General features: G+C 53.3%; 1 protein-coding gene across 3 annotated transcripts in view; it reads left to right on the top strand.

Annotated features, from left to right (window-relative positions):
* TEX264 (testis expressed 264, ER-phagy receptor) overlaps window positions 1-23,391 on the top strand; it is a 47,590-nt gene that overhangs the window by 15,505 nt on the left and 8,694 nt on the right. The window lies entirely within an intron of this gene.

Here is a 23,391-nt window from a genome sequence, read left to right as displayed (position 1 = left end):
GGGGAGATGAAACATGTAATTTATAACAGTAATTAAAAAAATAAGCTGGCAGGGTTGCCTTTGATTAGGGACAGAAGAGAGATGGGCTGACATGGAGCAGGAGGTGCTGCAGTCACACTACCCTTGCAGCTGCCTCCTCACCCCCTGGCCCTTGTGGGGCTCAGGAGATGGCATTTCCACAACTCTTAGGGTGCAGCCACAGCTTCCAGGAAATGTGGAGAAATGGCTGCAGTTGTCCTTGCCAGGTAAGAGGACATCCTTCCCCTGGGATGGCAGGCTGGCAGCAGCGGCAAGCTGTTGGCTAAAATCTCTTTTGGAGAAGCCTGGGAGAGCCTGCTGGCTCATTGCTCCCAGTGTGAGTTAGGACATTGCCTGGGGTTACCTAGTGGCCATTCAAAGTCTTTCTTCCCCAAGAACTCCTGCTAATGCTTCTCTCTACTGCAGGCAGGAATGCTCTGCTTTCTTGGGGTGCACACTGCTGCCCCACAGCACAACTGCTGGTCAGACCCAGCAGTCCTGATTCCTGGAAGCAAGAAAGCTTCTGCAAAGGTCTTTGCTGGTGGAGACCTTTCTGACAGTTCTGGGAGTGGGTTGTTTCCCTGTAACCTCACAACGTTGCAGGGACTCTTTATTCTGGCTTGGATGTAATGAGCTCTCCATGGTGGGTTTCATGTGCCCCTATCTCTCTGTATCTGTGCTGGCATTCATCAGGCACTGACAGGCAGGTAGGCTTGAGTCTCCCAACCCCTGGGTTCCTCTGCCAGCTGGAGAGGTGGCTTATTGCATCTGAGGCAGAGCTGGCAGGTTCCCCTGTGGCAGCCTTAGTAGTGACTGGCTCAACCTGACCTCTTTCTGTAGGGTTCTAGTTCAGTTTTGTGCTCTCTCTAGCCAAGGAGGATGTGCAAATGGAGGCCTGCATCATACTGGCTGCCTTGTGCCCTGCTCTGACTTTCAGCAAAATCCCAGAATCTTTCTGTTCCCCTGGCCTCTGTACTCGGATGTTCCCCACCTCTGTGGGTTTGTGAATCACTGCTTTAAAGTGTACACCTTGAGCACCAGTGACTGGCATGGGCCTGTAATGACAGGAAGGATTTGGAAGCTATGTGCAATTGCAGCCTGCAAAGCCAATCAGATCCTGGGCTGCACCAGGAGAAGTGTGGCCAGCAGGTCAAGGGAGGTGATCCTCCCCCTCTGCTCAGCTCTGGTGAGACCCCACCTGGAGTACTGTGTCCAGTTCTGGAGCCCCTATTACAAGAGGGATATGGAGGTGCTGGAAGGTGTCCAGAGAAGGGCCACGAGGATGAGCAGAGGGCTGGAGCACCTCTCCTGTGAGGACAGACTGAAGGAGTTGGGGCTGTTCAGTCTGCAGAAGAGAAGGCTCTGAGGTGACCTAATTGTGGCCTTCCAGTATCTGAAGGGGGCCTACAGGAAGGCTGGGGAAGGACTTCTCAGGATCTCAGGTAGTGATAGGATTAGGGGGAATGGAATGAAGCTGGAGGTGGGGAGGAAGTTCTTCCCCATGAGAGTGGTAAAGCCCTGGAATGGGTTGTCCAGGGAGGTGGTTGAGGCCCTGTCCCTGGAGGTGTTTAAGCCCAGGCTGGCTGAGGCTCTGTCCAGCCTGATCTAGTGTGGGGTGTCCCTGCCCATGGCAGGGGGGTTGGAACTAGATGATCCTTGTGGTCCCTTCCAACCCTGACTGATACTATGATACTGTCAGGTTGGCTCCTGCCCAGCATGGGCTGCCATGCTGCTCGACCTCCTGTCTGTGGGGAGCTGAGTCAGGGTGCTCCATAAGGTGCTAGAAAGACATGGCTTGCTGCTGCTTAGAGCCAGGGAAAGGTGTTACTCCTCTGGATGCTAGCCTGGAGCGAGCTCTGCTCCCTGTGTTGGCTATTGCAGTTTAGGGTGCAGCCACCTCTCACCTCTCTTTGATAAGATAAATATACAGAGTTTGTAAAGCCTTCCACTGGAGTATATTTTGTATTTTTCTATCTTAATTCCTGCATCCTTTGGTGTATTTTTGGGTTTGGGACCTGTTTTCAGCTTAGAAGTTCTCTGATTTGTCTGTAGCACAGCTTTACTACAGCAATCCTCTTATTGCTGGAGCGTACAGATCTCTGGGGGAGATCTTCTGCCCTGCAGTGGATCCCCAGTCATGGGGCTGTTCTGAGTCAGCTGACAGTGACTTCAAACGTGTGCTACTGTCCTTTGATGGAGTTGTAATTTCTTGATTAAAAATGGGAAATGGTCTCAAGTCCTCTGTGTCCTCTCTGAGTTCAGATGAATGGCCCAGGTGCTGCTTTGTTTCTCAATCAAGCCCACAATTGCCACAAAAATTAAATCCTCTTTGCCAGCAGGGCCTGACAGCTGCAAGCATGAGTTGTTTCATGTTCATTATGCCACTTTCTTTTGCTTCCTGGTGATCTGGTCCAGTTGCAGCCATCCATTTATTTTGCCTTGGCTCAGTCTTTGCCTTGTGCTATTTACTGATTTGAATGTTGGCAGGTACAGGCTGCTGTATCTCCTGGGACTTTCTAACATCTCCAGCTGGCCAGAGATCACCCTTTGACATGTGGACAGACAGTCAGCTGTGACTCCAGCTTCAAATGTATGTTATCCGAACCCGTGAGCCTTCCCATGGAAGAGCAAACATTTCCTGAGCATCCTCTGCCCTTGCTGTCTGGCTTTGTCCTAAATCCAGTGCAGAAGTACTCACTGAATGCTCCTCCCTTCTCAGTGGTGTCACTAAGGTTTCCCCTGGCTAGCATATCCAGGATCTGTGCCATCCTTCAGACTCTCCTTCCCTACCCAGTGCCCCAAATGGCTTCTTAATGTGAACAGCTTTCTTCATGTAGGGGACTGGGAACCTACACATGCTCCCTCACAGCAGCCAAACCTCAGTGCCCAGCACCACCCCCAGCCCCTCCTGCTGCTCTGACAGCACTGCCATGGCTGCTGGCAGGCCTGCTCAGGCCTGTTGATGTTGCTTTTCTCCCAGCTGTTATAAATGAAGGTCTGTGGAGCTGTGCTCCCATGCCTGATGGTTTGTGTTGCAAAGATGGAACCATGGAGCAATCATTTTGCTTGGCTGTGTCAGGGTCTGCAGTCAGGGGTTGGCAGCTGGTGAAACATTTGCAGAGGGCTTAATTATTGGGGTGTTTTTACACTTAATTTCTTTCTCCTGGCTGGTTTCATTTGTTTGTTTTGGGCTCTGTGAATGAAGCATTTTTGAATGCTAATTTGTTGTGTGTGGCTGGTCCAGGCTGCAGTATGCAGGAGACCCAATCACAGCTGCAGCTCCAGTCCATTAGCTCCCGCTCAAGGTTTTCCTCTGGGGGCCCAGGAAGTGCTACAGATGCCCAGCCCTCTCTGTGCTGTTCCTCAGTCATAGTTCTGCTTGTTCTCATGAACTGTGGTTTCCTGCGAGCTCTGGGGACCACAGGCTGAAGTCCACTGTCTGAGGTGGAGCCTTTACTGAGCCAAGACCACTCAAAGTTGCATATCCACCACTCCAGAGAGGATGATGAGTGGGATACCTTTATCCAGAGCTTACCACCACCAACCTGGGGTTTTGCTGCCCTCTATCTCATCGTGTGCATCTGGAAGGACTCACCCAGATGACCTCCCTCTTTGCATCAGTGGGTCACCCTGCAGTGTGTGCCTGTGGCTTTCTGGGAGATGGAGCTCTCCAACTTCCTCCTTCCCTTTTCCCATTCCCCAAGATGACTGTGGGAATCAGCTGTTGGATGCCTTGGGAGGTTTGGGGTGCTGGGAAAAGGGGGGATGTTTCAGCTGCCTGGATAGGTGGGGTGACCTCCCGTTTAAAGCCCACGTGCCCTTGAGTATAGGCCTGTAGAGCTCCCAGGAAGCCAGGAGGTTATCTGATGCTGCTGTTATGTAATCTTCACAAATCAAATAAAAATGGGGTAAAAAAAGCCCTTGAGAGCCATAGAGAATTTGACATATCTAACTTGTATTGATGGCAGAGATGAGACCAGAGCTGACAGTGTGACAGGCTGCTGGGCCCTGGGCTGGCAGAGGCTTGGAATAAGGATACAGACTCCAGGGTAAGTGTTTTGGGAGGCCTTGCACATGTCTGCATGGGTCCCGAGTCATAGTATCATAGTATCAGTCAGGGTTGGAAGGGACCACAAGGATCAGCTAGTTCCAACCCCCCTGCCATGGGCAGGGACACCCCACACTAGGTCAGGCTGGCCAGAGCCTCATCCAGCCTGGTCTTAAACACCTCCAGGGACAGGGCCTCAACCACCTCCCTGGACAACCCATTCCAGGGCTTCACCACTCTCATGGTGAAGAACCTCCTCCTCACCTCCAGCCTGAATCTCCCCACCTCCAGCTTCATTCCATTCCCCCTAGTCCTATCACTACCTGTGATGTGCACTACAGACAAACATCACTGGCACCCAGATCCCACTGGCTGTGTACCTGGGAGCTGCAGCAGTGGCAGGTTGGGACCATCCCTAGCAGTTCTCCTTCAGACACCTCTTGTAATACCTCCAGTGGGTGGAACTCAGTGCGGGGAGGTGACTATGAAAGGGAAACCCCAGGGAGAGATGTGGATGTTCCAGGTGGACAGTGCAGATGGCCTCAGGGTGGAGGCTGAAAGTGTTTTCTTTTCCAGATTTTTCCTGCTTTTGTAGGTTTTTGACCTCCACATTATGGTGTGACTCAGAGTGGACCATACTGATGACAAGCCAGCTTGGCTTTGCCCCATTGGTGACAGACCCATTCTACTTATTTGCCCTCTTAGAAATGCAACACAGCTCCCATGCTGCTCTGGCTTGGTTTGTCGTACGGCTGAGGAAACCCTCAATCATCTTGTCTTTGTCACCTGTTGCTTATATCCATGGGTGCTACATAGCAGACTGAGACTTTCTTCTCCTTCATGAACCCCCTTGAGCTTGGGGATGTGTAGAGTGTTTGCAATTCTGCGCCCCGAAGGGAATCTCATCTTGGGCTGGGCAGGATGAGCAGGCAGGGGGTGAATACCATGATGATGCTCCATCCCAGGCCTCTCTGTAAGGCGACATACAGCTGCAGGATCCAAAGAGGGACCCCAGGCTGTCTCTGCCTGGGCTAGTTGCCTTCAGGGGCTCATTCATCTCCCACTGACCTGCGCTGACAGCTGGTTTCCAGTGGTCTGTTGGCAGTGAGGCCACCGCTCGCTGCTGGTTGGCAGCCCCTCGCCGCGTGTCACGTCGCATCAGCTCCTGCCTGCGCAGCAGCTTGCGCGTAGCAGATACTCCTGGTGACAAAACCCTCCGCAGGAGTTTCAGTTGTGTGAGCACGAGTGACCTTGCCTTCAGCACTGCGCAGGGGAGGGCAGGCCGGGAGCTGAGTCAGGCGGTGGAAAGGATCTTTGGTGATCCATGTCCTGGAAGGGGGTAGGGAGCCTTGTGGCCGGCTGGGGGTCAGCTCGTGGGGCGGAGCAGGTCTGTTTAACCTGTGTCTGCAGGGGAACGCTGCCTCCTGCGCCGCTAATGGAACATATGGGGAGCTGGGGCTCTGCGTCACGTCTCCTGCCACTCACAGCAGGCAGCCCTGCTTTCCCTCTTCTCCAGAGGAATTTGGCAGCCCCAGGCCACTACTCATCTGCTGTCAGTTCTTCCCTGGTCCTTGCGGGCGGGCAGTGACTTAGCACTGCCTGTGTTTGGTGCTGGGCACTGCCCCGATGGAGCTGACACGGCTGACCTGTGCCAGGCACGCCAATATGTGCTGGTTGGCATGTGTGTGGCTGCCCAGTGCCTGCCTGTGCCATACCTGCTGCTCTGCTGCCTTGTGCTTGCAAGTGCTTCTCCCTGCAAGCATGTGCATGCAGCTTCAGTTTGGGCTTCTGCTGTTGAGCTCTGGGGGCAGGTGTAAAACTGCAGCTCTGGTGACATCGCTACTTTGAGCAGAGAAGAGGTTTTCTGGCCAGCTTTGAGCTTCAGTATCTACAAAGGCTCCTTCCCTGCCTCTGCAGCCTGTCTTGTATGTGAAATCACCTGTTTTTCCCACAATTTCATGTTGAGGCTGTGTAAGCATCTGCCCCAGCATCAGGCAGAGGAGTCCTGGTCCCAGGGAAGCAGCTGGTGTGAGACACAGGCTCCTGGCTCCTGTGACCTCCTCAGTTTTAATTGATCACAGTACTGGAATGACCTAGTTTGGAAAGGACCTGGAAGGATTGGCTAGTCCAAACTTTCATAGGAGTGGGAGCACCTGATTGCATCTTCAAAGCCTCTGGCAGTGGAGGCTCCAATGCATCCTTGGGGAGGTTGTTCCAGCTGGCATCTCAGCCCTAGGTCTGCTGCTGTGGGTACTTTTGTCTGGGGTCCAGCATTTTCATCCTGTTACTATCCCATCTTCTTTTCCAGGAGCATTTCCAAAAGGCAACTGCTGGAAGGAGAGCAAACTTCAAGTACTTATCAAACTGTGCAGGCATCCCTAATGGTCCAATGGCCAAAAGCCTGGCCCAGTGCTGCCTGTCAGCCAGTAGTCCTGCTGGGGGACATTTTCATCCCAGGAGGAAGTAGTGAGAAGCCACCTCACCCTCCCAGCCACTGCTTTAGAAAGCCAGGGCTAGCAGCCTCGTAATGACTTACTCAGCCTTGCAAAACTGTCACCGAGATGAATCCACTCAGACACAAAGATTTGCTCCCTGCCTCGCCTTTGCAGAGAGGATTAATGATCAAGAGGAAGCCAGGCATATTTCATTTGGCTGTCCAAGGGAGACAAAGAGCTGAAATGGCTTGCCTTGGGCAAGGAGGGAGAGTGAAATACTGTAGTGCTTTTCTGTCAGGTCTCTTTGTCGCCTCAATCTGTACGTGTGCTCTCCCCAGATGTATTTATAGAGAGTCCCAGAGGATGCAGTTGGCTCAGAAGGTTTTCTTTGTCAGGCATTGGAGACAGGTCCAACTCTCTCAAGCACTGACACTGTCCCAAACCTTGAGGTCTTTCCTCCTTGCCAGCTAGTCTATTAATTTGAGGTTGAGATTGATCTGCCTCTCTGCAGTTATTTTAGCAGGGTCCTAATGGTATTTTGTTCTTTTCCCTGGGCTGGTTCTACTCTGTAGCCTCCTGAGCCAGGCCTTGCCAGCTGTGCCAGGCTCGAGGAACAGCAAAACGAACCTGATCAAATGTGAAACAGCTTCTTAGAAACACTGCTCTTTCCCAGCAAATGCTGTTGGCCCAGTTTCCCTGCTGTGAAGCTCCCACTTTGAAACCTGTGGAGCAGGGAAATAATACAGTTGAAAACAGTGGCATTTTTACCTCCAGAAAAGGTATGACTAACTTGCACTGTTTTGATTCTAGTTAGGTATAAAATAGTAGGAAAGGCCTCACTGCAGGGAGAGCAGGAGAGTGAAAGCATTTGTCTTCTGCACAGAGCCAAAATAGGGATGGGTGAGTGGTGAGGTTGAGTGGTGATCAGATCACACAGATGAAAGAGCAGACTTGGTTCTCACTCTTTCCTGTGCTGAGAGCTTGCGTGCCTTGGGTAAGGCACTGGCTTGGGGCTGCATTGGTGCTGCCACTCTGGTGAGGCAGCTGAGCCCAGCTGTTTGCTCCGAAGCAGAGGGTCAGGTTGAAAGTCCTCAGTGTCTCTTCTTTCAACAGGCCTCATACATATATAAATCCTGTTGTCTCTGTTTGCCTGCAGCAGCCACTGCCCTTTGGATGCTGTTTGAGTTGATGCTGCTGCGTGCTGGTGGCCCTGGGTGGAGGCAGCAAGCTGCAGGCAGCTGGTGCTTGTGACTGTAGTGGTCTGCAGAGCTGCTCATGTCTCAGGGAGGCTTTCAATGGGCTCAGCATGTGCTTTTCCTGTCTTTATGGCTGTTGCTCTGCCCACACTCATAGGGAGACACAGCCTTTGCAGAGTGGGTATGACGTACAGAGAGCAGTTGGGTGCAGCCCTGTGTACAACCAGCACATCCCTTCCTGCTTTCTGGAGCAAACACCTGGTGCTGAACCCAGGCTGTCCCAACAGACTGTGGGGAATCATGCTGCCAAATCCTGGCCTTCATGAACTCCTCCAGATTTGCTGGGACCTGGTTCATCTTCATGGTCTCCAGCTGCTTTTGTCTTTGCAAGGTTCTGGAGCAGCTTGCTGCTGGACTGTAAGCTCCTTGAAAGAGGAAGGTCAAGCTGTGCTTAATTCTTGGCTTGCAGGCTTTTGGAGAGTGCCTGGGAGCGCTCAGCTCCAGGACTCCTTTTGTCCCATTTCTTTTCCAGCATGTGGCAGCTTATTGCAGCCTCTCTGCTTCAGCCAAACCAGGGGAAATTTGGAGCCTTTAATAGAAACGTTGGCAGTTTGTAGCTCCGGCTCCCGTGGCCAGAGTTGACAGGAATAACTCCAGGTTAGAACTGCCCCAGCTTCTGGAGGTCTGCAGCCTCACAGGGATGCCTGGGCTTACCATACTGCTGCTGCTGCACCCCAGGCAAGCAGAAGGCCATGGTGAGCCTCTTCCTAGGTGGCCAGCAGGCCAAGTGGACAGTCATCTAACACCTCTCCTCTTCCCCCAATAGCAGAGGAGTGAGAAAAGGCTGATCCTGTGCTGTTGGACTGCAGTGGACAGAGGAGGCTGCTTCTCCCCGGTGACAGCTCAGGGATGAGTCAGTGCTTGTCCTCTGTCACCCATGAGCTGACTTCTTTTAGCTATTTGGTGTTGGTAGGAGACTCGAAGGTACCTGTTACCCTTAAGAGTGGATCAGCACCTAATGGAGTATTGCCTCTGGGTGTGCCAAGGCAGCGTCCTGTTTCTTTGTCCCCAGCCCACCAGATGTTTGCCTTTCTTGGGCTTCTTGATGCTCTGGTGAGCACGATGAGGTGGAGGCTCATGCTCAGTTTGAGCAGATGCACATCTGCTGTGTTTTTCAGAGACATGTTCTCCCTTAGGGTAGGATGCCTCTGCCCTGCCAAGGCTGAGGCTGTAACATGAAAAAGGATGTGCCTCCAGCACAGAGGGGAGCAACAAACCTGATGAAGAGGAGAGATGATGATGGAGAATCACCTTTCCTTCTGGGTGGCAGGGAGAAACTAGAAAGAGACTTCTGTGCTGACTTGGAACAGAGCCTAGGTGCAGCTATTGGGACAGGATCAGCTTTCTTGGCTTCCATGTCCACTTTCTCCAAAGCTCACCTCTTTGAAGGGTTAAAAATATGGCTCTCCTGACCTGTGTGCAGAGGAGGAGATGAGGAAAGCTTTTGGAGGCTTTCAGGTTGTGAGAACAATGCTGCAGCAGAAAGCCCAAGCTCCCTCCAGCTTGCACTGAAGTATCATCCAGAGGGTGCTGGCTGCCAGGGGAAGGAGTCCCAACCAACGTTCTCTGGCACTGGGATGGCAAAAAGACACTAGGGTCACAAAATGGCATCCCTGGTGGGGCATGAGGTGTTCTTGTCTGCCCAGCACTTCTGCATTCTGCAAGGCTGCTTCCTTCCTGAAGCTCAGCAAGGCTCTGCCGTTCTGAGGCTGAGCTCCAAATTAAATGACACAGAACAATGTGGTACTGCATTTCAAAGGGGCTGAGGGAACAGGAGGGTGCCTGGGAGTTTCTGGTGCTATGGAGTAATTGGGTTGATAGTTTTTTACTTTTTTTTTCCCTGGAGGCTTGTACAGTGACCACCAGGTTCTGGCTCCACAGATGGATGGCTTTACCTGCTCATCTTCTGCTAACGTGAGGAATTATCCCGACCCCACAGGGATGAAAGGGAGTGGCAGAGCAGAGTGCAGCAGGCAAAGCAGATGAAAATCTGCTCTGCATCCCTGGCTGTGGCTGTTTATCACAGTGGTGGTTCTGGATGGGCACATGTTTGCATTGCAGGACCCCTGGGAACTTCTGCTTCTGTTCCCCCTGCTTCCGCATGCCACCAACCCGAAATACACCAGCCTGCTGTATTTAAAGTGGTTACACTGTCCATTTCCCTTATCTTTGCAGCTCTGTGAGGTGAATCCTAAGGCAAAAGTGCTGCTTGAAGGTCAAGAACAGACCTTCAAGACAGCTGGGAGTGCCGTCAGTCTGGGAGTCCCTGTTCCAGTGCCATGCTGGGGGCTGTTGCCTTTCAGATGAAACTGAAGGAGTGTCCTGACCCTGTGGGTATGAGGAGGGTGTGCTGTGGCTGTTTACAGAGCAGGCCTGTCCACAGCCACCTGCTGGCTTCATGCATTTGCTGACAGGCACTGTTATAAAGCACCTGGGAAGGCTGGAGGCAGGGAAACTGTGGCCTCACTGTGGACACTGGCATTTTCTCCCTGCCACTGCCTGGCTGGTTACTCTCAGCTGCTCCTCTGGGTTCGATGCCTGAGAGGAGCTGATGGCAGCTCCCTGACATGCAGAAAGGTAGATATCTATCATCTGCTGTGGCCAGCTGCTCTGCTCTTCACACTGTGCAGCTTCACAGCTTCGGGTAGCGTCCGCCCAGCGGTACAGTAACCAGAGCGTGAGTTGGCAAAAGCTCAGCAAGAGGTCAGCATCAGAGAGAGGCTTGCTCCTTCTCTGCTGAGTGCTTCAGGAGTCAAGCAAAGCAAAGGTGGCTGTTGTGGTTGCAGGAGCTGCCTGATGCTGAGGACTCACAGCAGAGGAGCACAGCTCCTCTCTTCTTGCATCCTCCTTCTCTCTCACGTGCATCTCTCGGTGCTGTGTTCACTTGTCCTTCCCTTGCTCACTTCTTGCCTCCCTTAGAAGTCCTCACTTGTCATCACCCTGCAAACCTCTGTCTCCCAGCGGGAGCTACTTTAGAACCCATTGCTTTAGCTTAACTCTGTCTTTATGCTGTGCTGTGAGGTGCAGAACCAGCTTTCAAACCTGTCCTCTTCTGCTAGCCTAGACCAGCAGCATTTCTGGGATGGGGATGCAGTGGTGTAGGGCTGAGTCCTCTCCCTTCCCATGACAAGTTGCAGCTGCTTGGGGAAGGGCAAATGGGGATAGAGGTGCAGAGATGCTTCCCCAAAGTTCTTCCCAGCGTCCAAGTATCCAGAGTTTGTAGGAGGGCATGCTGGGAAGAGGAGGGGTGTCCTCTGGGTCTCAGAGAGCATTAATGAGGATCCAGGGCAGTTCTGGTGGTTGTGGTGTTGGTTGATGACATTAATGCAGGGCTGCACATGTTTTGGGGTACCTGGGAGAGTGCAGCGTGGGTTGAGACAAGGATGTGGCTCCCTGGCAGGAAAACACCGGGAAATCTGAACAGCATGGTGTGTATCTGGAGCTTTCCTGGCTCATGCAGCATCACTGGGGTCATACAGGACCTGGAAAGCCACAAGCTTGTGGAAGGGCAGTGTCAGGCTGGGCTCCATTCTCACCGAAGTCACTTCAATTTCATCTCCTGACTGATCTGCAGAGTCAAACTCACAATCCTTGGCTTGCTGCGGAGCAGTCGTCAGCCTGCAAAGGTCACTGAAAGCAGCTGCTCCTCTCCCCTGCTGCCTTCATTGCCAGCATTAGAGGCTGGCTTTGGCGGTGCTTGGCTGCACAGCAGTGTGATCAGCAGGCACTCTGCTCCAGACAAAGGTAATGAGCCCTCTGGGACCCTGCGCTTCGGTCCCTGGTGGGCTGAGGAGGAGTTGAGGGCTGCAGAGAAAAGGCAGGTGCCCAGCCCCACCTTGCCTCCCAACGCCTGCCCTGGGCAGGCTGGCTGGAGAGGTGGGTCAGCACTTGCAGCTGCAGAAGTGGCATGTCACGGCTTGAGGACATCTGGAGCTGTCCTGAGGCCCCTGATGAGTTTACCCAGTGCTGCTCACTCTCTCCCTTACCCACTCCTCGCCTCTGCCTTGCCTTTCCACCTCCTCCCGCATTGCAGGCAGCCTGCCTGGCATTTTACCTTTGCTTCCTGCCCGCCAGCGCTGTTGGGAGGCGCTGGGGATTTCCTCGGGCGAGCTGTTTACCGCTGGCAGCGAGCGGTGGCTGCAGGCTCTGGGGGCTTTGTTAGTTGAGCTCAGCAGTGGGAGCTGCCATGACACCGGTGCTCGCCAGGGCCGCCAGCTCTGTGCCTCCCAGGGCTGCTGGATGGTTGGGGTGCAGGTGCAAGCCCTTGGGCGTGGTGCTTTGGCAGTAGCTTTCCTGGAAGCCTGCAGGAAAAGGTCTCTTGTTTGTTTATAGAAATTCAGACAGGTGCTCGTCCTGGGCTCTGGCTTGCTTTTGAAACAGGGAGATGCCTGTCCCTGAGGCAAGGGAAGGAGAAGCAGTGAACCGAGGGTGAGCGGTGGCCCGTGATCAAGTGTACTGCTGCAGAGAGTCCAGGAGGAACCCCTGTCACCCAAGGCAAGCCTGTGCCTCCCTGAGCAGGACGTCAAACAGTATTTTTCCACTGTTGGCTGCACTTAGCTGATAGCTTGTAAGATCTTCCTGTCCTGGAAAGTTGCTTTCTGCCATCAGATTTGCTGATGTGCTGTACTGGTGGCATGCTGATGGATGTGGTCAACTTACCCACTCCTCCTCAGCAAACCAGGCTGAAACCAACTTGATTCTTCCTCTCTGGTGGCCTTCCTTGCCTTTCTAAAAGAGGCTGATAAGCCTGACAGTAAGATGCTGTTGGTGGGGAGGGAAAGACTGTTTTGTCTGGGAATCAAGCAGTTGCATCCCACCTTTGCTCTGGGCTGCTTGTGGTTTTATCTCTGCAGGTTCAACAAGGTTAAGTTCTTCAACTTCCCTTTTCATCTTTCTGAGCTGTGAAGTGATAGTGTGAGGCTGAGCTTAGCTCATCATGAAATGAAGCCTGAGAGCTGGGGGTGTTGCAGAAAACAAGGCTGTTCACAGGATGTTAGGGGTTGGAAGGGACCTCTGGAGAGCTTCCAAGTCCAACCCCCATGCTAGAGCAGGTCACATAGGAATGCATCCAGACAGGTCAAGGAGGCAGGAGGAGACAGGGGAATATTTATTCCACTGCGCTGTTTTCCTCCTGGGAGCATTAATGTGACACATGTTGGGTTAGTCCTGGTGACATGCAAGCTGAGGAAGACCAGCTGGAGATACCCAGGCTGCCCAGGGAGGTGGTGGAGTCACCGTCCCTGGAGGTGTTCAAGAGGGGATTGGACGTGGCACTTGGTGCCATGGTCTAGTCATGGGGTCTGTGGTGACAGGTTGGACTCGATGATCCTTGAGGTCTCTTCCAACCTTAGTTATACTGTGATACTGTGATACCCATGATCCTGGAAGGATGACTTGTGGAGCTTAAGAACAGGATCCATGATACTATCAAAGGACCGAATATAGCTGAGGATGCCTGTGAGAAGATTGGGAAGGACATGCCTCCATAGGATGTCCTTGATGAGAAAGGGCAAATGCTCAAGCAAGTGTTGGCCCATGAGATAAAGCCGAGTTGGGAATGTCCACCTGGATGAGGAGCCCTCTGGGCTTTCAGCTGTGAGTTATCTGCTGAGGAAGATCTCTCACTGCAGGAAACAGCCTGTTGTTGGATGTCTCGAGGAGCGCTGTGCTCTAGGTTAGGGCTTACCCTCACTGCGGGCAGCCTCACAAAGACCAACATTTCAAAGAGGCTCTTTTGACCTGCACACTGTCTTGCATGGAGTGGGAAGCTGCAGTGTGGTGGGATGTCTGGCCAAGGCAGGATGAGCAGGAGAATGTCTTGGGCAAAGATTCCTTTTCTGAAAGGCCCTACCTTGATGAGAGACAGAGGAATTGCCACAGCTGCTGCTTCTGGCAGCCTGGCTGAGGCAACAGAGCAGGCAAAGCAATTTAGCATTGCTCCAGTCATCCGTGATGGCAGAGATCATTGCATCAACCTCTTCAGCTCTGTCATTAATGCTGAAAAAGCATCCTCTGAGGGCTGGAAGGAGAATGTGGGTCCCTGGAGACCTGTGCTCTAAAGCTGAGGCAGCCCTCTCCAGCTGTGGTCCTCCTCTCCCTCCTGCTGACCCACACACTCTCATAGCGATGGAGTTCCTAGGGATGAGGACAGGAACCCAGGGCTGCTTCCTCGGAGGATTTCCTGTCTTGTAATGAAAATCCAGTGCCTGAGCTTTCTGAGGTTAAAAACATGGTCTGCTTTAGTGAGCTTATATGTGGCAGTGATAGGGAAGGAGGAGAGGAAGGGATGCATCTGGGGTCAGGTAGAAGGGAGAGCGTGTGGTCATATAGTGGACCTCCAGAAAGCTGGTGAGAACCATCTCCCCAGCTGATTCACTTTACCCATGGTGAGTATAGGAGCAAGGCAAAACCTGGGGGCATGGAAAGCACTGAGACTGTAGGAAAAATAAGTGTTGGGTTTATGCCAGTTTGCTTCACTTCTGAAACTATCTGCTCCAGGAGTAATTACTACCAATAACTATGACACCAGGGGGGACCCAGGCCCTATGAATTGTGTGTTTGCACCATCTGCTCTTTATTCTGCAGGTGATGTTCCCATAGTGGGGGCAGTAAAATATGCTCCTAAAGCACATGCACCTGAGTGTGCCCAGTCTGACAGCCTTGTCCAGTGCTTGTCCTTCCCCTGCACCAGTGGCTCTGGCTGCCCGTGGTAACTTTCTAGAAGGTTTCATCTCACTGGGAGTTGCTGCCTGGCTCATCTCTGAAGATGCAGGATGCTCCTGGATGTGGTGCAGGATTTCTTTTGCAGCTGGAAGGGGAGGAGGTCCAGAGTGTGTCTACATGTGCAGCAAGGCAGAAGCTCAGTCCCCTTTGCTGGAGGACAGGAAGGAATCTCCATCCCAAGGAGCAGAACATCGTTCAAGACTCACAGCAGCTTCCAGCAATGACATGGGAGCCTGTGGCTGGTCCCCACATCAGCCCTCATGCTGGGACCTCTCATAACCACCAACCCAGCCAGGCTCAGTCCTTCATCGGTCAATGTGGCTGCACCTGAGAGCTGCCACTCACTGGGGCAGGAGCAGCTGGGCCCTGGGAAGCACAAGCAAGCAGGCAGGCAAGGTGTAAATTGCATGGTGGGCTGCCTTTGCCAAGGTGAAAATGAAAAACTCTCCCAGCTCTCCAGCCTGGCATTTCACAGCTCCCACAGCCCAAATGCACTCCCTCTCACCACTGCAGGGAGGATCTCAGGGGCTGCCCCTCCCAAAGCCATGGTACTACTGCTTTGTCAGGAGAGTGTCCTGGTTGTGGGCAGGATGGGGGCTGCTGCATGGAGGAGGTTGGGAAGGATGCCGATGGGCTCAGGAGGTGCTAATTGCCAGGTGCTGTATTTTGCTACCTGGAAGATTTGCTGTTCTTTGGTGAGACTTGGTTTCTGCTGCTGCAGTGCTGGTGCTGCTGCTTGTTTTTCCTGCTGGCTGATGGGAATGGCCTTCTCTTGATTGCAATAATATCACCTTCTGTTTCTGAAACACCTCATGGCCCAGAGGATTTGAAAGTGAAGTGCACGTGCGTGGGAGCAGTCTCACCACCTCTGAAATGTGAGCTTCTCCAGGCTGGGAGGTGGCAGCTGTTTTACAGCTCTCACAGCCTGCTATTCATGGCTGTGCTGTGTGCTAGAGCTGCCTCTGAGTGTCAGCCATGCCAGGACTCAGTGCCTGCCGGCTCCATGTGCACCTTACTCAATCTGCAAGCTGAGGTCTTGGGGTTTCCTTGATGCTTGAGGTATTACTAGCATACAGCTTGCCTGCCTCCTTCTCCCTCCAGCAGATTGTCTTCCTTCCTGCCCAAACTATGTCTATGGCTCCTCCCCAGCCCCTGCCTGACTTCTGCCCTTCAGGAGGCACCCAAGCTTCACCCCTGTCTGCTGTTGTCAGGCATCAACTTGGCAGGGAGGACCAGAAGCACAGAAGGGTTTGGGTTGGAAGGGGCCTTCAAAGACATCTATTCCAAACCCCGTCACAGACAGGGACATCTTTCACTAGACCAGGCTGATCAAAGCCCTGTCCAACCTGGCCTTGAATACTTTGAGGGGTGGGGCATCCACAGCCTCCCTGGGCAACCTGTTTCAATGCCTCATCATCCTTATCACAACATATTTCTTCCTTATGCCCAGTCTAAATCTGACCTCTTTCAGTTTGAAACTGATCTTGATAAAAAGTCTGTCTTGCTTATAGGCCCTGTTCATACAAGGAAAGGCCACAACATAAGGAAAGGCTTCTCCAGAGCTTTCTCATGTCCGGGCTGAACAACTCCAACTCTCTTAGAGGTGTTCCAGTCCTTGGGCCATTTCCATAGCCTCCTCTGGACTTTCTCTGACAGGTCTGCAACTTGTGCTGGGGAATCCAGAACTGGAGGTAGTGCTCCAGGTGGGCTCCAGAGCAGAGCAGAGAGGAAGCATCCCCTCCCTCAACCTGTTGGCCACCTTGCTTGTAGTGCAGCCAAGGGATGCTTGGCTTTCTGGGCTGCAAGTGCACAACATTGCAACCAGGATTGGAACCCAGGCAGGAAAATGTGCCTTTTTTTATCCCCCTTTTTATTTGTTTCCCCTTTCATTAGCTTGGACTTGGGACCAAAACTGTGTTTAACCTCAAGCTGTTGTCTAGGCAAGGAGGATGGATTTAGGAAGGGCAGGTCCTGCCTCTCCAACCTGATCTCCTTCTATGATCAGGTGACCCATCAGGTGGATGTGGGGAGGCCTGTGGATGTGGTCTGCCTGGACCTCAGCAAGGCCTTTGACACCGTCCCCCACAGCAAACTGCTGGCTAAGCTGTCAGCTTGTGGCTTGGACCACTGCACTTTGTGCTGGGTTAGGAACTGGCTGCAGGACTGAGCCCAGAGAGTGGTGGTGAATGGTGCCACATCCAGCTGGCAGCCAGTCACCAGTGGCGTCCCCCAGGGATCAGTGCTGGGCCCTGTGCTCTTTAACATCTCCATTGATGATCTGGATGAGGGGGTCGAGTCAGTCATCAGCAAGTTTGCAGATGACACAAAGTTAGGGGCAGATGTTGATCAGTTAGAGGGCAGAAGGGCTCTGCAAAGGGACCTCGACCGACTGGACAGATGGGCAGAGTCCAATGGGATGGCATTCAACAAGTCCAAGTGCTGAGTGCTGCACTTTGGCTACGGCAATCCCATGCAGAGCTACAGGCTGGAGTCAGAGTGGCTGGAGAGCTCCCAGACAGAGAGGGACCTGGGTGTGCTGATCGACAGCCACCTGAATATGAGCCAGCAGTGTGCCCAGGTGGCCAAGAGGGCCAATGGCATCCTGGCCTGCATTAGGAATAGTGTGGCCAGCAGGAGCAGGGAAGTCATTGTGCCTCTGTACTCTGCTTTGGTTAGGCTGCACCTTGAGTCCTGTGTCCAGTTCTGGGCCCTCAGTTTAAGAAGGACATCGAAACACTTGAAGGTGTCCAGAGAAGGGCAACAAGGCTGGGGAGAGGCCTTGAGCACAGCCCTGTGAGGAGAGGCTGAGGGAGCTGGGGTTGTTTAGCCTGGAGAAGAGGAGGCTCAGGGGTGACCTCATTGCCCTCTACAACTACCTGAAAGGTGGTTGTAGCCGGGAAGGGGTTGGTCTCTTCTCCCAGGCACCCAGCACCAGAACAAGAGGACACAGTCTCAAGCTGTGCCAGGGGAGGTTTAGACTCGAGGTGAGGAGAAAGTTCTTCACCGAGCGAGTCGTTCGTCATTGGAATGTGCTGCCCAGGGAGGTGGTGGAGTCACCGTCCCTGGAGGTGTTCAAGAGGGGATTGGATGTGGCACTTGGTGCCATGGTCTAGTCATGAGGTCTGTGCTGACAGGTTGGACTCGATGATCCTCGAGGTCCTTTCCAACCTTGGTTATACTGTGATACTGTGAATGGACACAGGGACATCCCCAGCCTGGGTCTGGGACAGTGGGATGGCCCAGCAAGGAGCCCCCCATCCCCTGGCTGAACTGGGAGAGCACAGCAGGACGCTGGGTGCTGTGCAGAGTGATTTGCAGAGCCTCTCTGCACTACCTAGCACCCATGGTCTAAGATAAGTGGGGATGACACACCGAGCGTGGAGCCGTGTGAGGAAGCGAGGAGGATGTGGCACACAGCACACTCCCTCTGGTCCTAGCTGGTGGCTCAGTTTCAGCTCTAATTTTAGCATATTCTGATTTTAGGGCACTTCAGCTCCACGCTGTTTTGTTGTTGCTTTAAAAATCCCTGGGGCTGAAGCATCCCCCTCTACTCAGCTCTGCTGAGACCCCACCTGGAGTACTGCCTCCAGTTCTGGAGCCCCTATTACAAGAGGGATGTGGAGGTGCTGGAAGGTGTCCAGAGAAGGGCCACAAGGATGATCAGAGGGCTGGAGCACCTCTCCTGTGAGGACAGACTGAAGGAGTTGGGGCTGTTCAGGCTGGAGAAGAGAAGGCTCCCAGGTGACCTAATTGTGGCCTTCCAATATCTGAAGGGGGCCTACAGGAAGGCTGGGGAGGGACTTCTCAGGATCTCAGGTAGTGATAGGACTAGGGGGAATGGAATGAAGCTGGAGGTGGGGAGATTCAGGCTGGATGTGAGGAGGAGGTTCTTCCCCATGAGAGTGGTGAAGCCCTGGAATGGGTTGTCCAGGGAGGTGGTTGAGGCCCCATCCCTGGAGGTGTTTAAGCCCAGGCTGGATGAGGCTCTGGCCAGCCTGATCTGGTGTGGGGTGTCCCTGCCCATGGCAGGGGGTTGGAACTAGATGATCCTTGTGGTCCCTTCCAACCCTCACTGATACTATGATACTGTGATCCAAGCCCTTCCCTGGGAGCAGGAGGGGATGGATGCCTCCAGATGGAAGCAAGACATGGAGGACTCTTGTTGCCTGAGCAGGCAGGAGGTGCTGGCATGTGGGGATGAGGCTGGCGAGCCCCCTGTGGTCCCCTGGCATTCTGCTGGGTGCCAGCTGACTTGCCTGAGTGGCCCAAATACTGGTGGCATGGGTGAGCAAGGCTTGTGGTAATCAGCATGATGATGCTCTGGCTGGCTGGCTGAGGGAATTCTGCTGAGCTGGTGAGCTCCCCTGTGTGCAGCAACCCCAGCCAATAGCCACAAGTACCCCCATGTGTTTACACCCATCTCTGCCTCCTCCGGGGGCATTGGTGCAATAAATGCAGGGAGGGGAGTCCTGGTGCAGGATGGGAGCTGAAGGGGTGTCCCTTAGCATCCTTCCCACACCTCACCCAGGACAGGAGGCAGACACCCACCCTGCATCACTGGTGTTTGGCAAGTCATACTTGAGGCTGCTGATCCCCTTCAGTAGCAGGGTGCACATGGCTGTAACCCAGCAGTGGGCTGACCCTGCTCTCCAGGTCCTGTGGAGAAGCCCCTTGAGAGGCTTGGGTCACTCCAGGGCTGCAGCAGGATGCAGATGGAGCTGGCACATCCCATTGCTGTAGGAGCAAGCAGCAACATCCAGCACATTGTGCCAAACTGATGTTCAGACAGCCTCTGGTAGAGAGTCCACAACTCCTCCTTGAGTCTGGGTTCCCTCCTGGTGCAGGGTCAGCCCCTCTGGGAAGTTGTTCTCTGAACTGGGACTGTGTGGAAAGAAGTTGATGCTTAGGCTGCATCCTGCACCATCCCTCTCCCAGTGGCTGGCAGGCTCCAGCTCTTCAGCAGTGCCCTGTGGCAGATCCCTGCCAGGTGCCTCCCTGGCTGATGGCAGGGAGGGCAGCTAAGGGGTTGCCTGATGCCTCTAAGGTAAGAGGGGAGTACCTGACCAGTCACTTGCTCCCCATGGCTTTTCCAATCCCGAGTGGCTTTTATGGGCAGCTTTTAACACACTGCAGGCAAGAAGTCCTCTGGCAGGGTTGGCTGACAGGCTCAGCCAATGACTGTGTACATATGGCACACTGGCAGCTGGGACACAAGGCAGACTTCTCTGCACTGGAGCCAGGAGCTGCTGGGCAGCATGGAGAGCTCAGCCACTGGCCCTGCTCCAGCAGGAAGCCTCTCCCCTACTGCCATTGGCCCTGAAACAGCAACTCAGCAGGCTGAGGTGGCTTAACCATCACCCCATGAGCCATGCCAGGAAGTCTCAGGCACAAGTCAAAGGGGCTGTGGGACCAGATGGCTTGTAGCCAGAAGGAGGACAAGGACAGCAGCTGCCTCCCCACCACCTTCTCAGAGGCCCTAGAAGTGTTTTGGGGCAGACAGTGGGTTCAGGTGGAGCCTAAGCACCAGCATATACAGGTATGGCCAGGATCCTGAGAGCATCTGGAAGGCTCCTTTGCTGATCTCCTAACAAACTGAGTTCTTAGAGCAGTGGGACATGAAACAGATCCAGCTGGTGGCCTTTGAATTCCTGATCAGACAAGCCTGATACAGTGACAAAGCTGGTCCCCACAGTGTCCCACTTTTTGCCTTCTGCTTCCTGGCAGGTGATGAGGGGCATGGTGCAGTGTGAGCACCCTGCCACCTCCTTCCATTTTGGCAGGATTCTGATGGGATTTTAATGACTTCAGGTCATGTCTGAGCCACCTGCTGATATGCCCTGTAGCCCTGGGCCTGTTCTCGTGCCTGCCCAGGGAAGCAGGTGCATCTTTCAGCCAGGCTGTGCCTAAGCCATTCCATGGGCAGATGATGGAGTCTGTTTCTCAACTGCTGAATGAAGAGAGGAAAAGTGGGGCTGCTAGGGAGGTGCCACCTCCCACTGTTGAAGAAAGTCTCCTGCAGTCTGGTTCAGTGCATAATCCTTGTCATCATTTCTGATACATAAGGCCAAGGGATGCTCCATTCCTAGAGGGATGAGGCCATCCTGGAGAAAGTCCTACAGGGTGTTAGAGGTGATGGGTGACTTGGAAACCCAGGTGTACAGATTGTGTGGGGTATTAGTTCACCTGGGAAAGAGCAGTGCAGGTTTCCTCCTCTACATAAACCCTTGCTCCCAAGAGGATGGTGAGCAGCACCCCACAAACGACCTCAAGTGGCCAAGAAGTTGGCTTCAGCAGAAGCAGCTGGGCTGACATAGCAGGAGTATGCCAGAGCTGCTGTGCCAGTCCAGAGCAAACTGGTGGACTCTGGAGGTATTTGCCTTTGCTCTGTGTGTGTAGTTTGTATGGATTATGTGCAATAAATCCCACACTCAGGTGCCCACTGGAGGGTCCTGCATAGAAATAAGCCTTGTGCACTGCCCTGCTGTCTCCATCTTTGCTGGCTGTTTGAAGGATGAGCTCCTGGTGGAGGTTGAGAAGGCACAGTGCAACCTTGCTAAGGGACAAGTCCCCTTCCTTGCCCTACTTACAGGGTCCTGCTGTCCTAGCCAGAAGCCTGGCCTCAACACTGTGAGCATCCTACTGTTCACCTCTTGCTGAGCTCCTCCACTCGTGTGAGACTGCATTTGATTTGTCTGGAGGGCTCTGCCTTGCAAACTCCACATCCACTGTGCTGCTCCATCTGTTGCCTTAGCTGCACAGTTAGCAAGGGGCTCCCTCCTCAGTACTTGCCTGTTGAGTGTTTCTGTTGTTCTGCCATGTTGTTGAGCCTCCTTATGCCTTTGCCTTTGGACTCTGCTCCCCAGTGTCTCCAGGTCATTTCTTTCCTTGCAACAGCCTTGCAGCCTTCCTCTCCACTGGGCTAATCCTAAACCTGCTCTACCCTGATGCCTGCTTCTTGGTTCTGCTTTGCTGTGCCTCTGGCTGTGCTTGCCTGGCCTCTGCCTGCCTCCTGATATCCTTTGGGATGATCACAAGGGTGATCTGCCTTGTATCCCCTTTATCCACTTTTGCAGATGATCCACTTACCTGTTTCTGTTGTCCTGGCTCCCCACCTCATTGTCTCTGCCCTTTCCTTGAGTCTTTGTGCAGCCTCATCTCTTCTGTAGCAACCCTGAGGGGACTGCATTCCCAGCTGCTAACTCCTTGCTTCTCCTGGCGATGTTGTCCTCTGCTGAGCCCGGCTGCCAGTGCTGAGCTCGCAGCAGCCCTGCCAGGAGCTGGGTTGCTCTGGGAAGAAGCACAGAAGCAGAGGCCAGCTCAGTAGCCTGGTTCACAGCTTGATTCATATGGACATAAATTAGGGCCACCAGGCTCTGGTTTCCCTCTGTTTTCTTTTGGAGAAAGCCCTGGATGAATTGGGAAGAAGTCAAGTATTAAGCACCCTTGTAGCTGTCCATAGCCAGGCAGGTGTTAGTGTTGACAGTGAGTGTGGCTGCAGGGCACCTGGGTTCTTCTGGTTTGGGGAGAGAAAGCTGCTTCCTGCCTTGGCAGGGTGGAGCATCCTTGTCTCTTTCATCCTCACATCTCATTGAGTGAAGTAACATTAACATTTGGCTCCAGAGCCAGTTGGGGACCTTGCTCTTCATACAGGTGTGCATTTTGATCCCTTGAAAACTCATGATTCCAACATCTAGTGTGCATGGAGGGAGTGTTGGTTGGCTTGGGGGAGTCACTGCTGTGGCTGTCTAATTGGGAAGAGAGTTGTAGGAACCCAGCTAAATTGTAGGGAGATGGTATGTCGCTGATCCATGCTTTAGGAATCCCAAGGTGGGCTTTGAGAGGTCAGCTTGGGATCTCTTGGAGGCTGGACTGGAGCTCTGAAGTTTTAGAGTGGTTAGCGACCTTGTATCAGCTTAGAGGAGGTCTCTGCTCTGAGATCCTTCGAGTTGTCCTCCTCTGCATTAAGTGGTGGAGGGATAACAGGATGCATCCCAAAATCCTGCAGACTTTGGAGTTGCCCATCTCTGGTATGTGTTGCAGTAACCTAAAATAACAAACTGAACTGAAGACTGGCTGATGGGTTTGTGGCTGGTAGAGCAAGGGGCAGAGTGGTGAGGAGGGTTCTTGTCTGCCTTGCTGCTGAAAAAGCAGGAGTGATAAGAGCCGCCCCTGCCTTGCTGCTAAAAACAACCCAGCTTGTTTTTATTTAATCCAGTTTAGAGCTCTGTGTGTTAGTGTTTCACCTGCCTGTGAGTGGGAACTCTGGGCTCCAAGTGCCTTGGAAGCCTGCCTGTGTCCCTGCGGCACAGGGCTCATGAATGTGGTTCCTCCTCACTAGGAGAAGGGACTCTGCCAAAGTTCAGGCTGGAAGGTGTTGGCATGGGATGGATAAAGCTGGGGTTCATGTTTCTGCCACTGTGGTGTCACTGGGTGACCCAGGGCTCTGCAGTGCCAGCTCCTGCAGGCTTTCCCTGGAGGAAAAACAACACAACAGAACAATTCATGTGGGGGTTTCTCCCTGTCTTGCTTCATAGCATCCTGCCAGCATGGAGGTGGCTCTCCAGGTGGCCTTGCTGCCAGCACTGGGAAGAAGGGTGATGCTGGCTCCCATTGGTTGTGGATTCTGCCTGGTGCTGGCATTTGGTTGGGAACTTCTAAATCAGCTTGGTCCATCCCCAGGGGTTCAGGAGCAAACAGGTTTTTTTGTAAGGTCCATAGAGCTCATCCTTGGAGAGGGGAGCCCCAGAAGGATGAGACCCTGCTGGAGGATGTCTGGGCAAACCATGCCAGGGATGATGTGGCAGGGAGAAGGATGAAGGTATTTGAGACAGGGAGGAAGAGGAGGATCGTTGGGTCAGGGCAGAACAGGAGAATCATCAGGGCAAGGAGGAGAAAGAGGATAATTGGGGCA

The sequence above is a fragment of the Melanerpes formicivorus genome, unplaced genomic scaffold (assembly GCF_026170545.1).
Source record: "Melanerpes formicivorus ecotype bairdi unplaced genomic scaffold, bMelFor1.0.p_v2 SCAF_38, whole genome shotgun sequence".
In the NCBI taxonomy this organism is placed as follows: Eukaryota; Metazoa; Chordata; class Aves; order Piciformes; family Picidae; genus Melanerpes; species Melanerpes formicivorus.
The sequence above is the reverse complement of the archived record's forward strand: the minus strand, read 5'-3'. Positions and strand labels throughout refer to the sequence as shown.